The following is a 24,285-nucleotide window of genomic DNA, read 5'->3' on the forward strand; positions in this document are numbered from 1 at the left end:
ATCTCAATTCCCACACTCAAAATAGAAAACCCCAGAGTTTTCCTTGTCTTCGTTTGTTGCCAGTGACTTGATTACATCATTTCTGGTTTGGAATCAACGTTGCTCCAGTATATTCCCCAGGAGAACCAGGCCCTCAACACCTGCTTAGTTTCTTCCTGGCTTTGCAGAGAGGAGTCTGGGAAATAAACCTAAGAAAAAAAAAAAAAGATCCAAAGAGAGGGAAAAAAGAGAAAACAAACTTCACAAGGGGACAGAAGTTGTTTTCTACTTTGATAATTCTGTGTGACTAACTAGTAACCGTGGAAGAGAAAGCTCTGTGAGCTTGTTTGAGAGCCTGAGGAGGAAATAGACACTGTGAGACTAAGAAGTGGGCAGAACCAGAGGCTGCAGCCAGGAAACAAAGGACAGGAAACAGGATTTCTTTTTTTCGTATGTCCAAAACAAAGCTGACAAGAAGTTTGGCAGGAAGAAGGATCACCACTTCATACTTCTGGTGGAAAAAGTACTAAGTGCTCAAAATTGAAGATATTTGGGAAGGCATGAGTCATGGAGGAGTGATGATGTATAATACTCTCTTTCGAAGAGCAGTCACTGAATATTCATCTCAGCATAATTTTATATTCTGACTGCACTCCTCGTGGCTTTCATTGGGAAGTCGGAAGAGGGCTGGAATTCTCTCACCTTGCTCATGATGAGATGCTAAATCTGGAGAGCTCGCTCCTTCCCCCACCCCTTCTTACTCTCTCCTATATTACTGGTCTCTCTCCCTGCAGTGCCTCTCCCACTGCTGTCAGTATGCTACTTCCTCAACAGTCAGCAAAAACAAGACCGGGAGCTGACTGTGGCACAGACCATGAACTCCTTATTGCCAAATTCAGACTTAAATCGAAAAAAGTAGGGAAAACCACTAGACCATTCAGTTCAGTTCAGTTCAGTTCAGTTCAGTCGCTCAGTCGTGTCCGACTCTCCACGACCCCATGAATCACAGCACGCCAGGCCTCCCTGTCCATCACCAACTCCCGGAGTTCACTCAAACTCATGTCCATCAAGTCGGTGATGCCATCCAGCCATCTCATCCTCTGTCGTCCCCTTCTCCTCCCACCCCCAACCTTTCCCAGCATCAGAGTCTTTTCCAGTGAGTTAACTCGTCGCATGAGGTGGCCAAAGTATTGCAGTTTCAGCTTTAGCATCAGTCCTTCCAATGAACACCCAGGATTGATCTCCTTTAGAATGGACTGGTTGGATCTCCTTGCAGTCCAAGGGACTCTCAAGAGTCTTCTCCAATACCACAGTTCAAAAGCATCAATTCTTCAGCGATCAGCTTTCTTCACAGTCCAACTCTCACATCCATACATGACCACTGGAAAAACCATAGCCTTGACTAGACGGACCTTTGTTGGCTAAGTAATGTCTCTGCTTTTCAATATGCTATCTAGGCTGGTCATAACTTTCCTTCCAAGGAGTAAGCGTCTTTTAATTTCCTGGCTGCAATCAGCATCTGCAGTGATTTTGGAGCCCCCAAAAATAAAGTCTGACACTGTTTCCACTGTTTTTCCATCTATTTCCCATGAAGTGATGGAACCAGATGCCATGATCTTTGTTTTCTGAATGTTGAGCTTCAAGCCAACCTTTTCACTCTCCTCTTTCACTTTCATCAAGAGGCTTTTGAGTTCCTCTTCACTTTCTGCCATAAGGGTAGTGTCATCAGCATATCTGAGATTATTGATATTTCTCCCAGCAATCTTGATTCCAGCTTGTGCTTCATCCAGCCCGGCGTTCCTCATGATGTACTCTGCATATAAGTTAAATAAGCAAGGTGACAATATACAGCCTTCAGGTATGACCTAAATCAAATCCCTTATGATTATACAGTGGAAGCAACAAATAGATTCAAGGGATTAGATCTGATAGACAAAGTGCCTGATGAACTATGGATGGAGGTTCGTGACACTGTACAGGAGGCAGGGATCAAGACCATCCCCAAGGAAAAGAAATGTAAAAAGGCAAAATGATTGTCTGAGGAGGCCTTACAAATAGCTGTGAATAGAAGAGAAGCGAAAACAATAGGAGAAAAGGAAAGATATAAGCTTCTGAATGCAGAGTTCCAAAGAATAGCAAGGAGAAATAAGAAAGCCTTCCTTGGCTATCAATGCAAAGAAACAGAGGAAAACAATAGAATGGGAAAGTCTAGAGATCTCTTCAAGAAAATAGGAGATACCAAGGGAACATTTCATGCAAAGATGGGCACAATAAAGGACAGAAATGGTATGGACCTAACAGAAGCAGAAGATATTAAGAACAGGTGGCAAGAATACACAGAAGAACTGTACAAAAAAGATCTTCATGACCAAGATAATCATGATGGCGTGATCACTCACCTAGAGCCAGACATCCTGGAATGTGAAGTCAAGTGGGCCTTAGGAAGCATCACTACGAACAAAGCTAGTGGAGGTGATGGAATTCCAGTTGAGCTATTTCAAATCCTGAAAGATGATGCTGTGAAAGTGCTGCACTCAATATGCCAGCAAATTTGGAAAACTCAGCTGTGGCCACAGGACTGGAAAAGGTCAGTCTTCATTCCAATCCCAAAGAAAGGCAATGCTAAAGAATGCTCAAACTACCGCACAATTGCACTCATTTCACACGCTAGTAAAGTAGTGCTTAAAATTCTCCAAGCCAGGGTTCAACAGTACTTGAACCATGAACTTCCAGATGTTCAAGCTGGATTTAGAAAAGGCAGAGGAACCAGAGATCAAGTTGCCAAAACCATTGGATCATCACAAAAGCAAGGGAGTTCCAGAAAAACATCTACTTCTGCTTTATTGATTATGCCAAAACCTTTGACTGTGTTCAATTCAGTTCAGTTCAGTCATTCAGTCGTGTCAGAATCTTTGCAACCCCATGAACTGCAGCATGCCAGGCCTCCCTGTCCATCACCAACTCCTGGAGTCCACCCAAACCCATGTCCATTGAGTCAGTGATGCCATCCAACCATCTCATCCTCTGTCATCCCTTTCTCCTGCCCTCAATCTTTCCCAGCATCACCAGCTTTTCAAATGAGTCAGCTCTTTGCATCAGGTGGCCAAAGTATTGGAGTTTCAGCGTCAACATCAGTCCTTCCAATGAACACCCAGGACTGATCTCCTTTAGGATGGACTGGTTGGATCTCCTCACAGTCCAAGGGACTTCTCCAACTCCACAGTTCAAAAGCATAAATTCTTTGGTGCTCAGCTTTCTTTATAGTCCAACTCTCACACCCATACATGACCACTGGAAAAACCACAGCCTTGACTAGATGGACCTTTGTTGGCAAAGTAATGTCTCTGCTTTTTAATATGCTGTCTAGATTGGTCATATTGACTGTGTGGACCACAACAAACTGTGGAAAAAGGAGATGGGAATACCAGACCACCTGACCTGCCTCTTGAGAAATCTCTACGCAGATCAGGAAGCAACTATTAGAACTGGACATGGAACAACAGACTGGGAAAGGATTACATCAAGGCTGTACATTGTCACAGTGCTTCTTTAACTTATATGCAGAGTACATCATGAGAAACGCTGAACTGGATGACACACAAGCTGGAATCAAGATTGCTGGGAGAAATATCAATAACTTCAGATATGCAGATGACACCACACTTCTGGCAGAAAGCTAAGATCTAAAGAACCTCTTGATGAAAGTGAAAGTGGAGAGTGAAAAAGTTGGCTTAAAACTCAACATTTAGAAAACTAAGATCATGGCATCTGTTCCCATCACTTCATGGCAAATAGATGGGGAAACAGTGTGAGACTTTATTTTTTGGAACTTCAAAGTCACTGCAGATGGTGACTGTGGCCATAAAATTAAAAGACGCTTGCTCCTTGGAACAAAAGTTATGACCAACATAGACAGCATATTAAAAAGCAGAGACATTACTTTGCCAACATAGGTCCGTCTAGCCAAAGCTATGGTTTTTCCAGTAGTCATGTATGGGTGTGAGTTGGACAATAAGGAAAACTGAGCGCCAAAGAATTGATGGTTTTGAACTATGGTGTTGAAGACTCTTCAGAGTCCCTTGGACTGCAAGGAGATCAAACCAGTCCATCCTAAAGGAAAACAGTCCTGAATATTCATTGGAAGGACTGATGCTGAAGCTGAAACTCCAATACTTTGGCCACCTGATAGGGAAGAACTGACTCATTTGAAAAGACCCTGATGCTGGGAAAGATTGAAGGCAGGAGGAGAAGGGGACAACAGAGGATGAGATGGTTGGATGGCATCACCAACTCGATGGACATGAGTTTGAGTAAACTCCAGGAGTTGGTGATGGACAGGAAGGCATGGCATGCTGCAGTCCATGGAGTGGTAAAGAATCGGACACAACTGAGTGAGTGAACTGAATTGATGTGAAATCCTCAACAGAGCTTACTCCAACCTTTATTCTGTAGCAGCGATTGCTAGCTGCCTATCCAGGATCCATTCTTCCTTCTTCCTTCTTAACTGCATTCTTCTGATTTTGTTTGTAGTAAAGTTCCCAATAAGACACTACATTTCCCAGCCTCCTTTGCAACTAAGGGTAGTCACATGACATGGTTCAAGCCAATGAGGTATGAACAGAAGCTGTTAAGACTGTACTTATGGAAGATTTCCCTTAAAGGGAAGCCAATTCAACCAGCAAGCAAGCTAACCCTGTTTATATTTGACACTTCCTCCTTGCCTGCAACTGGACCTCTGTCATGATGAATGGCACTCCAGCATCCTTCTACTCGGGATGAGGTCAAGGACCATATTCTGATGATGGCAGAAAGTTAGAAGGAAACTAACATCTGAGGGAGATTTGGGTTGGATTCCTGGGTTGGCAAGATCTGCTGGAGAAGGGGAAAAGCTACTTACTCCAGTATTCTGACCTGGAGAATTCCATGGTCTGTATAGTCCATGGGGTCACAAAGAGTCAGACATGACTGAGCAACTTTCACTAACACCCTGATGACACTGAAGAGCTGCCATACCAACCTTGGTCTACTTACATCCAGACTTCTCATCCCACAATGGGAAGGAACCAACCCTAAATTGCTTAAGATACAGTTCATTTGACTTCTATTACTTCTAGGTGACTACAACCTCCATTGATAATCCTCACAAGAGTAAAAAAGTACTTCCTTGATTTCTCTGTAAAAACTTATTTTCCTCTTCCTTTGTAGCACTTAAACTTTATAATTATTTGCTTGATTAATAGTCTATAAGCTCCAGGAAGAGCAGGACTCATTCTGCATTGCTCACTGCTATATTCTCAACACCTAGAAATCTGGACACCTAGATTTTGGGGTGACCATTGTACTCCATTGCTAATCAGCCCCACCAATAGCTGAATGTCAAGAAAGCACATAAGAGTCCTTCAAAGGGGTTGCAGTAACATTGGTATCTCTGAAGACCAAAGTGGAATATCCTCTGAACATCTAGATCAACAAAGCAGAATAACCTTGTATTCCAAGCTGTCTTGTTATTCCATCACTTGGAGTAAGTTTTTGCAGGAGACATTGGTACAGCTTTCATAGAGAGGGTTCCATTAAAAGAGAGCACAAGTAATAAAATTATGAGAGTTCTGAAATTATTAACCATAGTCACTATTGTGATGATTCTACTATTTAATGAACATCTCATTCAACTATTCTCTTTAAGTAATTATTTGCAGTTATAACTAATTTCTCTGCTGAATAGCACCCAGGCATTTAGATATTGACTTTCCTCATGGAAGGACATTATCCAAATAAAACTTTTGTCTCATGTTTACTTGTGTTATTGTAAAGAGCCATTGCTATTAGAAACCATGTTCAGTTCAGTTCAGTTCAATCACTCAGTCGTGTCCGACTCTTTGTGATCGCATGAACCGCAGCACGCCAGGCCTACCTAATCCATCACCAACTGCTGGAGTCTACCCCAACCCATGTCCACTGAGTTGTGATGCCATCCAACCATCTCATCCTCTGTCATCCCCTTCGCCTCCTGCCCTCAATCTTTCCCAGCATCAGGGTCTTCTTAAGTAAGTAGACAGATGTAGTTAAATATTTTTTCCTGGGAAATATTTTCAAATTGTTACTTTGGCTAGAGACATGTTACCTGGATAAATATTTGTCGAAGTATAGTCACACTTCTTCACTTTCATGATTTAATAAATTTTCATAAACAGTGCATAGTCATGCAGAGCAAACATGCAAATGTCAACTGGGGAGTGCAAACTTGACCATCAACTCCTGATTTACAAGCAGCCCTTGATATAGTTTGGGTTCACCTAGAAAAAGACCTGGATTTGAGAGAAACTAGCTCATGTGGGTCGCTACGAGTCAGACATGACTGAGCGACTTCACTTTCACTTTTCACTTTCACACATTGGAGAAGGAAATGGCAACCCACTCCAGTGTTCTTGCCTGGAGAATCCCAGGGACGGGGGAGCCTGGTGGGCTGCCGTCTATGGGGTCACACAGAGTCGGACACGACTGAAGTGACTTAGCAGCAGCAGCAGCAGCAGCTCATGTGGGAGGTGCAGAAATGCAGGTAAAGGTGATAGAGGGAAGGAAGGCAGCCAACAAGAGGTGTCGGGCAGCAACTACAGCAAGTGACTGGAACTTATCCCTCCAGAGAAACTCTGGGAAATAGTACAAAAGGCATGCCTCAGAAGTATCCCATCAGAGGGTTAAAGAGCTAGGGTAGTCGTATACCAATTCCCTTCAGTCACTGGTAAAGGCTACTCTCAGGGATGTAATTTCCTGACAGCCCACAGAACAGGGCAGAGGCAGAGGGGCTCTTCAGCATAGAGGTGTAGATCTTGGCAGTTAGAAGTGTCTAGAGAACAAGAAAGCAGTAAGGCTTTCTCTAGTTGCCATGAGTGGGTGCTACTCTTCATTGCAGTGCATGGGTTTCCCATTGCAGTGGCTTCTCCTATTATGGAGTACAGGCTCTAGGCTCACAGGCTTCAGTAGTTGCAGTACACAGGCTCAGGAGTTGTGGTACACAGGCTTAGCTTCTCCATGACATGTGGAATCCTCCCAGACCAGGGATGGAATCCATATCCCCTGTACTGGCAGGCGGATTCTTATCTCCTGTACTACCAGGGAAGTTCAAATTTCTTCTTTAATAGTAATAAATTAGGTTTAAATTCCCTTTTACTTAATGCATAAGATGCTGACTTTCCATTTGTGAAGATAATATAATAAATAAATTTTAAAATAAATCAGGTAAAACAAAAGTGGCCTGTGGATTTAAAGAAGAATAGTGACAAAAAAATTATACAGATGATACAAAAATATGCAAAAGTAATGAGTAAATGAATGAACTTTGGGAAACGCTGCAGTGGCACAGAAACTTGCAGCTAGGTCACTATTTAATAAATATCTATTCTGTTTCCAGCATTCTTCTAGAATATAAGAGACTTAGAAAGCATGGACACTGAATCAGGGATTTTACCAGTGGTAGTAGCAGTGGTTAGCCTTTAGCGAGAATTTATGTTTACCCTCCCCTCACTTGTCTTCCTTGGGGAAGCTTTGACAGCCTTCATAAAATACATGAAACAAGTAAAGGGCTATCTATGCAGAGAATGAGGGCCAGATTTAGCTGGAGGATGGTTTCATTAAGATTTCAAAGAATAGAAAAGAAGCCTTCATGGAAGCCTGAGAAAAGAGACAGAGAAGAATCCTGGCCCATCCATTGTCACAGTCAGAGAACAAGGAGGGCACAGCCTTGGATTCTGTGTACGCTGACCTATCTCCTGCCCCACAAGCTGTAGAGCTGGATTCAGCAGCTGGGAGCAGGAAGGATGGAGAGGAAGTAAGCTGCAATGATGCTGACAAGCAGACCCCAAAATGTGCCATCTTGAGAGGCAGCCTTATTGTGTAAGAAGACTTAAAATCAAAATCCAGATGGCAATTTTTGGATTTTTTTAACTTCCTATACAGAAATCACATTTTCCAGTACATCCTAATTCTATTTAGTGTGAGCTCGTGTGTGTGTCATGGCCAAATGTCATTAACAATGGCCAGGCATGAAAATGAACAGAGTCATTAGGCTAAGACAGGCTCAGCAGCTGCACTAGCTCTGTGCTCTTGGGGGGAAGGTGGAGTGGGCAGGAGCTGTTGCTGGGCTGCATCTAAGTGCTGTGCAGCCTCTAGGGACCTGCACACATGTGGAAGCACAAATCTAGACTGACAGCAACATCACATTCAATCAAGCCCTAGTCTGACCCAGAGAGCCACTGACTGGTACAGAAAATGCTTGAATAGTTGACTTGAAAAACAAATAGATGCCAATTTGCATTAGAATTTGAATTTGCATGTTGTTTATTTCACTTAGGTGCAGAGAAGGGAACTATAGTGTATGCTCACATAGCTCCACATTCTTCTAATTTCAAACTAGGTTCATTAGCCAAGCATAAAACAACCAACCACGAGGCAGGAAGGAGTGACGGGGTTAATCAAGAGGGCACTTTGGCATCAGACAGCCTGAGTCTGAATGCTGGCCCTACCACTTACTCTGGCATGAGACCTGGGGAAATGTGCTTAGTTTTCTAGAGCTTTTCTTTTTCTGTAAAATGGGGACAATACAACCACTTCACAAGTTGCTGTGAGAAATTATACGAAATAAATTTTTAGCTTGGTACCTGACACACGTGTGCTACCCTATGGACTGCAACCTGCCGGGGCTTCTCTAGTGGCTCAGATGGTAAAGAATCTGCCTGCAGTGCAGGAGACTCAGGTTTGATCCCTGGATCTGGAAGATGCCTTGGAGAAGGGCATGGCAACCCACTCCAGTATTCCTGCCTGGAGAATCCCATGGATAGAGGAGCCTAACAGGCTACAGTTCATAGGGTCGCAAAGAGTAGGACATAACTGAAGTGACTTAGCTCGCACACAGCCTGACATACAGTAAGTGCTTAAGTAATATATGATTATAACTAAGTAGGACTGACTCTTATTGTAGTAACAATCTTTATTACTGCCTTTGAAGTCCTGCCCCCCTGTAGAACATCAAAGCATACTGTTAAATTAATTAAACAAGGAGGTCATTAAAATGAGATGGTTCTAATGCCATGGTGTGGCAGCATATGAATGCAAACCAAAATCTAAGCCTGGAAGTGCCTCAAGGTTACAAAATCAAAACCTAAGGACAACCAATCACAAACAGTCAACTATCCTTTAAGCCACAGTCAATCAAAGAACTTCTTTTCCTTGCTTCCACATTTTCTCTATGTAAGTCTTTCCCCACTCCCTGTCAAAGGAGCACTCATAACCACTTCTGGATGGGCTCTGCCTGCTCTGCATTGATTTTTGCTCAAATAAACTTAAAAATTTTAAGATGACTCCATTTATATTTTAACAGTACAAAGAGGATTGACATAGAAATGGAGCAAGATTTGACCAAATCCATACCTTGTAAGAAAATAAAAGAAGAGAGACGAGGGGAATGAATGAGTAAGGCTCTGAAATACCAAGCAGGAATGGAAGATGGAAGAGAGAAAGAGCCCAGTGTAAGAATACACGCCTACCCATCAGCACAAGTTTATTTGTCTGTGACAGAGGATAACATTTTAAACAACTTAGACTTCCCTGGTGGTCCAGTGGTTAAGAATCTGCCTGCCAATAAGGGGGACACAAGTTTGATCCCTGGTCCAGCAAGATCCCACGTGCTAAGACCGTAAGCTGCAACTAGAGAGTAGCACCCGCTCGCCACAATTAGAGAGAGCCCACATGCAGCAACAAAGACTTAGAGCAGCCAAAAATAAATAAATTAAAATTTAAAAATTAAAATAACTTGGCAGGAGGGATAGCTTTTCCAGCTGTCCAATGGTTGACTGCCTTCCAATGAAAGGGACATGGGTTTGATCCCCAGTTGAAGAAATAGGATCTTGCATGCTATACAGTTTGGCCAAAAATTAAAAAACTTGGTAGGAAACTGTTTGTGTTTGTTCCTAAATAAAAAGGGAAATAAGAAGAAGTAGAATTAAAATGTCTACTGGAAGGGGGAAAAGAAGGCCAGGCTGCTTCAGGTGTAATATCAAAACACTGAGGCAGCCCCAGTGGCCAGAGAGCACTGTTTCCACTGCCTTATTGCAGGAGTCTTCGTCTCCCCAGCACCACAGAGGCAGTCTCTTTATGATTTCTATTCCCACTTATGCCCCCATATAAACTGTTCTCTGCCCAGCAGCCAAAGTTATCTTTTAAAATCATAAATCAGATTATGTTACTGCTCTGCTTCAAATCTGCTCTAAGGGCTTCCCAATGGACTTCAAATCAAATCCACTCTCCTGCCATGGCCTGAAAGGTCACCATCTGACTTCCCACTGCTTCTGCACTGTCATCTTGCTCATGATTCCCAAGCAGGCCAAGCACGTTTCCACTGCAGTGCTGTTCCCTCTCTCTGGAAAGCCCCTACCACATCTTTGCAAGTGAGGCTCAGTTCAGGAATCACCTTCCCAGAGAGGCCTTCCTCAATGACCCAACCAAATGTTCATCCTCCTGCTCAATTCTCTATTCTATTGCTTTCTAGCAGATTACCACCACCAGGCAAAATCACCGTTTATGTTTGTTTATGTACTTATCATCTGACTCCTCCTCCCCACACTAGAACGTGAGCCTCTGGAGAGAGGGAACTTGTTCATAAATCAGTCTCAGGGACTAGAGTGGTACCTGACACAGACAGGATTTCTTGAATAACTAAGTAAATAAATGTGCATTTCACCCTTTTAAACCTTCCCTTGTCCCCACCTCCCTGCCACGGGGAAACATGTGATGTGGAGTTATATGCAGAAGTTGCCTGAAGACATCCTGTCCTCCTCTTTTATGAAGATCTTACCAAACTGAAGAGCAGATAGTAGGGGACTCAGAGGGCCAGGAGGGTGAGGAGCTTGACTTTGATGGGGAGAGGAGGAGCAGGACTGCAGGTTGGTGAATGATGAAGCCTTGGCGACATTCCCTGGGGTCACGTGGAGACCTGAGAGTTGCAGGATAGTGGAGGGGGGAGAGCTTCATGGTGGGCTCAGGAAGACAGGCATGAAGCCTGGCTTGGAAATCCTGTGCCCTAGAGGCCTACAAGTGCAGGGTCAGCAGGCTTCAGGTGCATTAGTTCCCTTAGCCCCCTATAGGCAACCGCCCCCCCCGCCCCCATATCTGGGCATGCTGTGGAATAATAACTGAGAATAATAATGCCAGAATAATAACTGAGACCAAGTTTCCTGAAAATCTGATGGCTTAGAGTTGGATTTCATTTGATTTTTTTAAAAAATAAGAAAATATTGGGACATTTCAGATGCATCTGAGTTCTGGAAAACACTCCATGTGCTGCTCCAGTACTGACTAATAAAACACCCACATTTACAGCAACCTTCAATTATTAAGATTTTAGAATGGCAGGCCTGGCCTGGGCACTTTTTGCCCCTTACTCCCCTTAACCCTCAAAACAAGGCTATGAGAGAGGTGCTATTGTTATCCATTATTTATCTATTTATCTACCATCATTATCTAGTCATCATTATCTATCACCAGTATTATCTATAATTTTCTATTATCTATTTAATCTATCATGTATCTATCAATCAGTTACCTATCTATCTATCTATTCAACAGATTTAGAAGCCAAGAGATGCTTGGCAGCAAGCTTCAGGTCCCTCCAGGGTATGTGGCAGAGAATGGGGCTCCCTACTTCTCACCATGCAGAGGTGGCTCCACTTTGAGGTCAGTCCCCTTACCACCTTCACCTGTGAGGTTTGTGAAGAACTCCTGACCAAAAGCCAATCCCTGGGCTAGGCCTTTTTGCATCAGCTCTTTGTCTTACTTACAGAAACAACCAAGGGCTGCCTGCCCTTCTGTGGATGAGAACAATCCCCGCATCTGCTCTCCAGGCTAGAACGAGGTGTTCAATCCCATATGACTGTGGGGTAAGGGAAGGGGGCGGGGATCACTTTCCTCTAGAGCTTTGAGCTGGAATAATTTTCACCCTGAAGAGGCTACAACACAAAAACTCTGAGGTGGAGTGAGGCAGCTCTGAGTCCTCTGCTCCCTCACCACCTGCTGGAGGCACCCAAGGCAACAGAAACACTGCCTGATCTTAGCTTTTCCTCACCCGCCCACTGCATGATATTAAAGGCTGTTTTCTTGCCTCAAAAACACAAAGATCTCTTCCTTGACTACTTGGAGATAGGTGAAGTGGGCAAATATCACATAGAAATAAAATATAATCACTTGACCTTCCTAGCAAGGATCAGCAATCTATTATGCAGCATATCATTAAAAAAAAAATGGGGGCTTCCCATCTGCTGCCCTAACCACATCCCTCACCGTACCTCCAGTGCAGCCCTACTGCCAGGGTTTTTCCTGGACTGAGGAAAGGCCCAGGAAAATGAGTTCATATGGGAGCATTTGAGATTTAATCACTTCCTTTTTGGGAAGTGAGAGAAGGATGGGGATGAGGATACGGAATATCATTTAAAAAGAGGAACCTGGAGAAGATCATGTTTTGGACAAAGGAATGACTCCAATGGTGGCAGTTCAGGCACAAAGGCAGTGCAGCAAACAGCTGGGACCCATCACATCACAACACAAGTCTCTGGCTACAGACTGAGGAACACACTTGGCTGTTGAAATGGCTTCCCTATCCCAGCTTTTCTGTGCCTGACCAGTAAATCCTAGCGAAGACGCAAGGATGTCTCACTGTCTCCAAATGTGCCTCACTGTCTCTGCCTGACTCTCCACAATTCCACACACAACCAGTTTTTTACCCCTGAGACCAGGTATGCACCCAGGGCCAGTGAGTGGAGGTGGGGGCAGTCCAGGAGGCCCTGAGCTTCTAGAACAGAAGTGGCCTCAAATTCAGATACTTAGAGGTTCAGGGTCATTACATCTTCTCACCAGGTTAACAAGCTGTGTAAACTGGAGTCTCAATAGTCAGCACACTTGCGGACTGGAGGCTATCAAAAGTCTGTTCAATATCCTACCGCACAGCACAGGGAACTCTACTCACTACTCAGTAATGGCCTATATGAGAAAAGAATCTAAAAAAGTGGACATAGGTCCATATATATATAATTGATTCATTTGCTGTATACCTAAAACTAAAAGACACTGTAAATTAGCTACATTTCAATAGAAATTAAAACAAGCAAAACGAGGCTTCTCAGTCCTCCTGCTGCTTCCAGAAGCTGGGGAAGTGTGGCCCCTCTGAATCCTTCGAGGATTGACAGCCCCTCTGAATCCTTCGGGGTTGGTGCCCAGGTACTTTCCAGAGCTGCTCCCAGCAATGACTGAGAATGATGAGCTCTGAGCATATGACTCCTCTAACTCCAGTTGAAGCACTCTTCATTGTCTGACTGAAGCTTTCTTAGAACCACATTGTGGTCTGAGTCTCTTTCTCAATCATCCTTCCCAAGGTCTCCTTAAACAGCTATCAGAACAGCAGAACGGTCTGAAGACTCTCCCTGTCCAATTCTGCTCCCTCCCTTTTCCGCAAATAGTCTCTCCCACTTCATCACTTCGTGGCATCTGCTTCTCAGAGAATCCAAACTAGCACAGGAACAGTTGGAGAAGGCAGGAAGAAAGGTGAGGCTTGAGACCGGCCTTGTTTACCACCAGGAAGACTGAGGACATCATCCTGAGTGGAATGGGGACATAGAGAATCCTTGGCACAAGCTGGTGGCCTAATGGCTGATATTTCACTGGTGGTGGCCCGGGGAGATATCCAGTGGCCTGTCAGGTCGAGGAATTTGAATGATATTGGGGGTGAGGAAAGGTTTGGAATGATGTCTACAAAGAGCTCAGAATTAGCTGGTTATTGCTAAGCTGTCCTAAAGCCCAGCCAGGGAGGAGGAACCGAAGGTCATTAACAAATAGTTAAACAAACAGTTAAAGACTAAGTGTGAGAGCCATAGGATTTATTTGGTAGTTTACAAAAAGGCCCTTATTTCCTACAGTAGAAAACCTAACAGAGCTGAGGAACTGAAAAGGACTTGATTGTTTGAGTTTCAGAGTTGCAGAGGCATTCAAAAACTCAGCCTAGACCGGCTATTGTGCTAAGGTCAAACCCTGGCTGGAAAATCTGGTCCCTGAAATGTGGAATGGGGACATCTGGACAGATGCTCCAGGCTTCTTCATATCCATGGCAACACCCCGCTTCCCCGGGAGGCCTCCATAGAGGTAGCCCACCTCTTTCTTGTAAGAGCACTTGCCCGTGCGGGATGGTCCTGCACAGGTTTCTCCTCTGACAAGCCCTCTTGAGAACTGCTCTCACCTTCCACTGCTGCTGCTAAGTCGCTTCAGTCGTGTCCGACTCTGTGCAGCCCCATAGACGGCAGCCCACCAGGCTCCCCCGTCCCTGGGATTCTCCAGGCAAGAACACTGGAGTGGGTTGCCATTTCCTTCTCCAATGCGTGAAAGTGAAAAGCGAAAGTGAAGTCACTCAGTCAAGTCTGACTCTTCGCCACCCCATGGACTGCAGCCTACCAGGCTTCTCCATCCATGGAATTTTCCAGGCAAGAGTACTAGAGTGGGGTGCCGTTACCCTCTCCGCACCTTCCACTAGTAAGGGTTAAATTCCAGCATGTGCTAGGCCTGGCAAGGGAGGAAAGGGCCCATACAATGAGAGCTATAACAATTAGCTAAACATGTGTCAGCAGGAGCTGAAGACCTTAGGGATTCGCTTTGACGGTTCTTGATCAAAGGGTAAGAATACACTACTCAAAATACTTTGACTTGGAGGGATTTTCTTCATACATGGAAGTTAATACCCTGTCCCAGGGTCCAAGGCCAATTTGCTGCTATGGTAGCTACGTAGGCAGTCTCCAAGATGGCCTTCCTGGTACTCATGCCCATGTGTGATCCCTTCCCACTGACTGTAGGCTGGACATGACTTCCTTCTATGAAGAAGAACACAGCAGAAGTGATGAGATGGCGCTGCCATGATTAGGCTCGCTTAAGTTCTGGGCTCTCTCTCTCGCCTTCGGGTTCTCTCTTTCTGTTTCCGGGATTCTTTTTCTTTTTTTGAATGCACACTTTCTTTTTCTCTCACAGTCCAGCCACCATGTAAAGAAATCCAGACTAGAGAAGTCACTTGGGGAAGAGAAGCCCTGGAGGATGCAAGGTCACATGGAAGAGGACTGAGGCATCCCAGCCAGGACCAACTGCCAGCCAGGTGAGGAAGCCTTCTTGGAAGCTACCCCTCCAGTCCAACCACGGCTTCAGATGATGTGTACCTGGCTGATGCCTTGACTGCAATCTTATGACAGTCCCTAAGCCAGAACCGTCAGCTAAACCACTTCTGACCTGACCCACAACAGCCGTGAAATAATGTATGTTTGTTGTTTGAAACCACCAAATTTTAGGGGATTTGTTCTAGGTAATAGACAAGAAATCCAATAGACAAGAAATCCAATAGCTCCAATCCAACAGTGATGAGCCATGAAGGACAAAGGGGAAATGCCTGATTTTCTCTCAAAGACAGGCGAGGGAGGAATGAAGAAGCTAAATGCTGGAGTGGATCCCTTACGTGCGGCCAGGGGATCACAGGACCCTATTCCATGAGAGAGTCCAGGGGACACATTATTAACTAAGACCATCAGGACTCTATTAACTTACGTGTCAGTAAGAAGTTTAGTGGCGGCTTTCCTCTGCAGGCCAGAGGGCTAGTGACAGAGCTAGGCTTGCTAGTATCCATAGGGATGACTCCTCATTCTCAAGAATCATAAGCCAAATGTCAATCATCAGAAGCCAGCTCTGCTGGCCTTCACAGTAACAACTGTCAAATCTGGAGGGGCAGCCAAGGAAGACTGACCTGCAGGGGGTTGTGGAGACTGCTGATAGAGCAAGGCATTCCCTCCCATAAAGAGTCATGGTCCCTCACTCAGTTTCTGGATCAGGTCAGCTTTCAGATCCAGAATCTGTTTATTGAAGAGGCAGATGGGTCCTTAACAGAAATGACCTAGCAACTCCATGGCAAGTATGCACTAGAGCATTACTCGGGTTACTGAACACTAAGAAAATGGGAATATCCCAATATCGAAGAGACCCTTGGGCAGATTTGAGGTGACATTGATAGCCAGAGACACAAATCATTATCATGGTCTGCCTGAGAGCAGGGGCTTGTAGGGATCAGGTTATAAATGAAATCATGGCTAACATCTAGCTCATCGTGGCTTGTGAAACCACCGAGTGATCATTTCCACCATCCCTGAGTGTAACATTGGGATTGATAAGTTCAGCAGTTGGTATAACACCTGTATTGGTCCTTGGCCTTTGGCATAGGATCTATCACAGTGGAGAAGGTCAAATGGAAATCTCGGAAGGTGCCCCCTCCTTCCTGGCCAAGAATGTAAATAAAAAATACTATATCCTGGAGGGATGGAAAAAATTAATATCACCATGAAAAGCTTAAAGGACAGGGATGGTGGGTCCTCTTGTATCTTCACTTAATTTGTCAGTTAGAATCCAGCAGAGAGCAAATGGATCTGGAGAATGACTGAAGACTATTACAATTCAATCAATTAGTGGCTCTGATTGCAGCCGCAGTGCTGGATGGGGTATTTTTGCTCTAGAAGATTAATAAGGCCTAAAGTAAGAGTTGACTCACTGGAAAAGACTCTGATGCTGGGAGGGATTGGGGGCAGGAGGAGAAGGGGACGACAGAGAATGAGATGGCTGAATGGCATCACCGACTCTACGGACATGGGTTTGAGTGAACTCCGGTAGTTGGTGATGGACAGGAAGGCCTGGCGTGCTGTGATTCATGGGGTCGCAAAGAGTCAGACACAACTGAGTGACTGAACTGAACTGAACTGAACTGAAAGTACATGGTATGTGGCTCTGGATTTGGTAAATGCCTTTTCTATTTTGGTTAAGAAAGAAGATGAGAAACAGTTCACGTTATTGTGAAACTGACTTTTATTTATTTTTGTTTCTCTTCTCTTTTAACTCTCTCACATTCTGTAATAGTACAGTCCACTGAGATCTGATCCACCTGAACATTCCATGGAACATTTGATGGCATCAGACTGGTCAGATAGGAAGAGCAAGAGCAAGATGAGCAGAACGGTGGAGACCTTAGTAAGACAAGTGCACTATACAGGGTAAGACATGAATGCTGTGAAGATTCAATGACCAGCCAAAGCCACTGTGAAGTTTTTAGGTGTCCAGTGGTCAGATGTATATCAGAACATCCCCTCTAAAGTAAATGGAAAATTGCTGACAGACCCAGTGGAAGAATCATGATGAATCAAGAATCTAGGATTCTAAAGCAGGGTCAAGCAATTTACAGCAGACAAGCACACATCTTTGGAGAAACAGCTCATGCTGTGTTGCTTGGTACCAGTAGAGACAGTCTATAACTGCCTATTATGAGCTGATGTCTGTCAGACCCACCGAGTCACAGAGTTGGGTGGGCCCAGCAACAGTGCAATGCTGAGTTGAAAATGGTGTGTCTGGGACCATGGATGGACAGTCCAGACTCCCAGGTCACTTACTGCAGTTGCACAAACATCCCTTCCCCAGCTTGCACCAATGCCATGTTGGGGTTCTTAAGACCAGCTACAAGCAGAGGAAGAAGCCTTGCTGGCTTTACAGATGAGTTGGCCTGGCTGCCAGGTGCAAGGCAAAAATGGATGCTGCTATTGCTGCTGCTCCTGCTTAGTCACTTCAGTCATGTCCGACTCTGTGCAACCCCATAGATGGCAGCCCACCAGGCTCCCCCTTCCCTGGGATTCTCCAGGCAAGAATACTGGAGTGGATTGTCATTTCCTTCTCCAATGCATGAAAATGAAAAGTGAAAGTGAAGTCGTGTCCGACTCTTAGCGACCCCATGGACTGTAGCCTACCAGGCTCCTCCGTCCATGGGTTTTTCCAGGCAAGAGTACTGGATTGGGTTGCCATTGTCTGATGGTGGCTGCCATATAGCCATATTCAAGGGTGGCCTTTAATGGATGAGACGGAGATAGAAAATCTTCTCAATAGGTGTAGCTGTAAGTGATGCATGTGGACACCCATTTTGTGTGAAAGCAAAAGTAATAAGAGGTAAGAATATATAGAGATTTATGAGCTCAGTCCATCAGATCATCTGATAAGTGTCACGAAAGAAAAAGACTCCTCATTGGAATGGGAGAGGCCCCTGGGGTTTGCATGGCCTTGAAGGAGAGAATTGAGGCACTGCCTAATTAATGAGCAATGATTCTAAATTTTCTCTTGTCACCTTGGAAAGTAATGAACACTCCAAAACTGAGAGAAGAGAGAAAGTAGAAGCGGCGTCCTTCTTAGTCTCCTCTGCTGGTGTCTTCTCACATCTTGGACCTGTGAATGATGGTCAAGTCCTTGGATACTTCTATTCCTTATTAAACTAACTTCCTGGAGGATATCATGGAGTCTTGTGGCTTAAAATAGCAACTATAAGGTGATGACTCTCAAATGCATATGCTAGTTCATCAAAATTAAAAACTTTATCCTTCAAAGAACATAATCAAGAAAGGAAAAGACAACCCACAGAATAGAGAATAATATTTATAAATCATATTTCAGAGACAGACTTCTATCCAAATTATACAAGGAACTCTCAAAACCCAAAAATAAAAGGACAAATAACCCAATTAAAAATGGGCAGGAAATTTGAATAGATATATTTTTAAAGATGATACACAAGTGGTCAATAAGCACATTACAAAAGCTCAGCATCATTAATCTTCTGGGAAATGCAAATCAAAACTCAAGGAGATACCACTTCATGACCACATGTCTGTCAAAAAGACAGACAACAACAAGGATTATTATCTGGAGACGCTGGAATCCTCATACATTGTTGGTAGGAATGTAAAATGGCTAAATGGTTTAGCTGCTTCAGAAAAAAGTTTTAATGTTCCTTAAAAAATTAAACATAGAGTTACCCTATGACCTAGCATTCTACTCCTAAGTAAATACTCAAGAGAACTGAAAACATGTTCACACAAAAACTTGTACATGAATGTTCATAGTAGCATTATTCATAATAGCTAAAAAGTGGAAACAATCCAATTATCTATTAATTGATAAAGGGATAAACAAATTATGGCATATACATACACAGGAATATTATTAAGCCATAATAATCAAGTACTGACTCTGATGGATGTACTGTGAAAACATTACGTTCAGTGAAAGAAGCCAGACACAAAAGGTCACATATTATATGATTCCATTTTTGTGACATGTCCAGAACAGGCAAATCTGTAGAGAGAGGAAGTAGATCACTGATTGCCAAGGGCTTGAGGGGACAGTGGAGTGACTGCTAACGGGTATGGGGTTTCTTTTGGGGGTGATGAAATTTCCTGAAATTAGATAGTGCTGATGGTTATACAGTCACGTGAATACATTAAAATCCTCCAAACTACACACTTTAGAAAGGTGAATTTTACAGTATGTGAATTAGCTCTCAATAAAGCTGTTATTAATATAAAAAAGAAAGAAACCATAGAACCTCAGGTGTCTCCCCTAAACCAGAGAAACCCTCACCTCTCCCCTAAACTCCAGACTGGTGTGTCCTACTGAGTACTTGACATTTCTGCCTGGATACTTAACAGGAACCTCAGACTTAACATATCCCAAATTGAACTCTCAGCATCTCCCCAAATTTGATCCTCCTAGAGTTTTCTCCAACTCAGTAAATGTCAACCTCTTGCTTCCAGCTGCCCAGGCCAACAAATTTGGAGCAATCCGTGACTCTTGTCTCTTGTCCTTCTTTATACCCTCCATTCAATACATCAATGAACCCTATTCTACCTTTAAGATACTTGTAGAATCTAACTACTCCACTTTCACATCTATCACTCTGGTCCAAGGTACCATCATCTCTTGCTAGCCCCTTAAGCAGTCTTCCCAATTCTACCCTTGTTCCAGTATGAGCTGAACTGTGTTCCCTTCAGATTCATGAGTTGAAGCTCTAAGCCCCCTAGTGCCTCAGCATGGGGCTATATTTGGAGACAGGCCCCTGAAAGAGATGATTAAATTCAAATGAGGACATGAGGGTGGGCCCTAATCCAATCTGACCCATGTCCTTACAAGAGAAGGAAACGGGGACCCACAGAGAGACACCAGGGATACACAAGAACAGAGGAAAATCACAGGAGGATGCATGGAGAGGGCGGTCTGCACCCCAAGGAGGGAGGTCCCTGCAGAAATTACACCTGCCAACATCTTGATCTTGGACTTGCCTCCAGAACCAGAGAAATACATTTCTGTTGCTTAAGTTAGGGGTCCCCAACCTCCAGGATCTAATGTCTGATGATCCATCAGGTGAGGGCTGATGTAATAGTAATAGAAATAAAGTGCACAATATATGTGATGTGCTTGAATCATTCCGAGACCAACCATTCCCCTCCCTCCCCGCTCCCCCTCCCCATCCTGGTCAATAGAACAATTGTTTTCCATGAGACTGGTCCCTGGTGCCAAAAAGGTTGGGGGATCACTGGCTTAAGCAACCTAGTCTGTGGTATTTTATTATGGCAGTCCTAGCTAACTCGCAAAACATCCCTCTGCCACCCATTTTTAACACAGCAGCACAAGAGATCTTTTAGAATCATACCAGTTCTCTGCTCAACACTCGTGTGCTGCCCATTTCACTCAGAGTAAGAGTCTCAGGCCTCATGTGGCCTAGAACGTCCCATTCTCCTTCTGCTTTCATCACCTCCCAGGGCTGCCAGGCCGCACCACTCCCCAGGGCACCCAGGAAGTCCTACTCCTCCCCCTCACTGTGCTCCAGCCCCACTGATGGCTCAGAAGTTCCTCAGATACACCACTGTCCTTTCACGGCCTTTGCATACGCTGCTCTCTCTGCCCCAGACCTTCTCCCCTAACATCTGTGTGACTTTCTTCCTCACTCTTCAGGTTAACACTCAAACATCACTCATAAAGAGGACCTTCCTAACTGTTCCCTCTAACTAGACCTCATTACATAGTTTCATTTTTGTTTTAGCACTTAGCAGCACCTGATATCCAGTACTCTTGCCTGGAAAATCCCACGGACGGATGAGCCTGGTAGGCTGCAGTCCATGGGGTTGCTAAGAGTCTTAAGAGTCGCACACGACTGAGCGACTTCACTTTCACTTTTCACTTTCATGCATTGGAGAAGGAAATGGCAACCACTCCAGTGTTCTTGCCTGGAGAATCCCAGGGACAGGGGAGCCTGGTGAGCTGCTATCTATGCGGTTGCACAGAGTTGGACACGACTGAAGCAACTTAGCAGCAGCAGCAGCACCTGATATATTATCATATGTTTCATTGTTTCCTTGAATATTGTTTAGTTCTCTCAACTGGCAAGTAAGCTCCTTGAACACTGGGGCTTAATTTTGTTCATATGGCTCTATCTTCAGTGCCAGCAACAGTGCCTGGTGTAGAGAAGTTCAGTAAAGTGTATGCTGTGTGCTGTGCTTAATCGCTCAGTCGTGTCCAACTCTTTGCGACCTCATGGACTGTAGCCTGCCAGGCTTCTCGGTCCATAGGGATTCTCCAGGCAAGAATACTGGAGTGGGTTGCCATGCCCTCCTCCAGAGGATCTTTTAACAAAAGAAAGGGTAAAGGAATTAAGGATGTTTGAGCCACCTTCAAGACTGATCACTTCTCTTGTTAGAAAGCTCGGAACCCATCTGTGTGCTGTCTTTACTAAGGGTACTCAAGCACATATGCAAGAACCTGGTTTTGTCTGTTTCCCATCCTGTTTTCCCTTTGCTTTTATTTCTTTTACTGAGATATATTGTGTGCATTGGCAAGCTGCCTTAGTTTCAGAAATGGCATTGAGTATAACGCAATGAACTTGAGAACACATTTAAAATATTTCTCCAGTTTCTGGCCTTCTGGGGTGGCTGTTTGATCTCTGGCTGTCTTGGGAATGGGAAAGGACACTGGAGTGGTCCCAGTCCAAATTTCTGGACATGGCGTCCCCTGGTCACAGGAATTTCTGGGGGAATTCTTCTGAAGTTCAGTGAATTCTCCCAGGGGCCATCAGCTTCAGCAGATGAAAAGAGGCCCTTTTGAAGGCCTGATGGTCAGAGTGCAGAAAAACTGCACTTTGGGGTAGAAAAGTGCATCTTCTCAGCTTATGAGATGTCAGGCTAAAGGTGAAAGGAGAGCCCTTAAATCTACCCACCCCTAAAGGGCGTAAGGGCAATTTCTGAGTTAACTGTCTAGGTGCCAGGAAACATGGGGACAGGCGAACACTGTCTGGTCGACTGGGTTCCTAGAGAGCACCCCGCACTGGCTGTCACACTCATAGGGCTCACGCTGACCGCAGGGATGGGGAACACAGGGGTAAAGGTTCCCCAACCACTGCACAGACACTTGGCCTGTGCCCCTCTGTTCCCTGGGGACTGGACCTTGCAGGCTAAGGCGAGGGACGGTGCGCTGACCTCTGGTATCCAAGTTCCCAATTGCTCTGTTCACACAGTCCTGCCCCCAGCCTGTGGCAGAGGTAAAAGCCACTCAGGTCTGAAAGCAGCAGCTTCTTATCCCAGAGGAGGCTGCAAACTACCATGAGCCCCTTCATCAAAGAAATGAGTAGTTTTCACACCAGTTAGAATGGCCATCATCAAAAAGTTCATAAATGATAAGTGCTGGAGAGGGTGTGGAGAAAAGGGAACCCTTCTACACTGTTGGTGGGAATGTAAATTGGCAAAACCACTATGGAGAATAGTATGGAAGTTCCTTAAAAAATAAAATAAAATAAAAATTAAAAATAGGGCTACCATATGATCTAGCAATCCCACTCCTGGGCATATAACCAGAGAAAGCCATAGTCCACAAAGATACATGCACCCCAATATTCATAGCAGCACTGTTTACAATAGCCAAGACATGGAAGCAATCTAAACGTTCACTGACATAGGAACGGATAAAGATGACGTGGTCCATACATACAATGGAATATTACCCAGCCATTAAAAAGAAAGAAATAACGCCATTCGTAGCAACGTGGATGGACCTAGAGTTCACCATATTAAGTGAAGTCAGAGAAGACAAATGTATCACTCAGATGTGGAATCTGATTTTTAAAAATGATACAAATGAACTTATTTACAAACAAACAGATTCAACAGATATTGAAAACAACCTTATTGTTACCAAAGGGGAAATGAGGGGGTGAGGGATAAATCAGGAACTTGGGATGAATGCACACACTCTACTTTATATAAGACAGATAACCAGCAAGGATCTACTGTATAGCGCAAGGACCTCTACTGCGTGTTCTGTGGTGACCTACATGAGAAAAGAATCTAAAACAGAACGAGTGTATGTGTCCTGAACCACTCTGCTGTACACCTGAAGCTAACACAACACTGTAAATCAACTATGCTCCAATCAAATTAAAAAACAAAAATAAAGCAAAGTAAAAATAATAAAACTAGGTGATGTGGATAGTTTTCTGCAGGTTCTCACACACTCCTCTTCACCCCCCAAAGCTTTGTCACAGACCAGGTGAGAAGCTGTGGTGTTTTTCCATCGTAATTTCTTGGCCTTAGACTCAATGTGGCCTCAGATTATATCACTTTTCTTTCTCTGCTTCTTTGTGCTCTGTTGATCAACACTTCCCCTCAGTTGCTGAGGGGAGTCTAGTTGAATCGGGAAAAAAATCGGGGTCTATGGGACAGAAATTCAAACTTAACTGTTGTAAAGCATTGGCTTCCTGAGTGTCCTGGTACATTAGCATCTTTTACGCAGCAGTTTTCCATGTAAATGTGTTCAAATTGCTGAGAGATCTGTGATTAAAGTCACCTGTTAAACAGGAAACCATCGTACGCAGTCTATTTAGTGAGTCTGGGGTGGGAACAGGAATCTGTATTTTTCAACAAGTACCCAGGAGACAGTGTAGGCAGCCTATGGACTGCACTGTGAGAAACACCTCCTAAGGACCCTGTTAATGATCCCAGTGTCTGGGTCTGGTCACTCAGCTACCAATTCAGAACTTACAGTGCTGTGTGTTCTCCACAGAGGAATCCAGCTCGCTCTAAGTTGGGGATCCATTGCCACAGGAAGTACTTCATTCAGAAAAAAGCAGACAGACTTTCATCTTTGAGATCCCTTCCTCTGGTGTTCGGGCCCCCAACACCACCTGAAAATCACGGTACAATACTTGTCAGCATAGAATCTCTGAAGAGAAACTCCGATGTACCCCAGTCGTTGAGATCTTTAACAAAAATGACTACGGAAATGAAAAGTACAAGTGTAACCATTTTACAGATCTTTTCTCTCTTTTCCTGGGTCTCATGGAAATCCCCAAGGTGAAAGTGGCCACTTAGAGTCACCCACCTGACTGGAAGACTG

The 24,285-nt window shown here is 44.3% G+C and overlaps 1 protein-coding gene across 1 annotated transcript in view; it reads right to left on the reverse strand.

Moving 5' to 3' along the window:
- Positions 1 to 24,048, reverse strand: part of ARHGAP26 (Rho GTPase activating protein 26) — a 563,256-nt gene extending 539,208 nt beyond the window's left edge. Inside the window, exon 1 of the mRNA XM_088838588.1 lies at positions 23,932 to 24,048. The gene's annotated coding sequence lies outside the window, so the exon portion shown is untranslated. The remainder of the gene's footprint in view (positions 1 to 23,931) is intronic.
- Between the last annotated feature and the right edge of the window lie 237 nt (positions 24,049 to 24,285).

The sequence above is a fragment of the Moschus berezovskii genome, chromosome 8 (assembly GCF_049115385.1).
Source record: "Moschus berezovskii isolate FMDL1 chromosome 8, NW_MosBer_1.0, whole genome shotgun sequence".
Classification (NCBI taxonomy): domain Eukaryota; kingdom Metazoa; phylum Chordata; class Mammalia; order Artiodactyla; family Moschidae; genus Moschus; species Moschus berezovskii.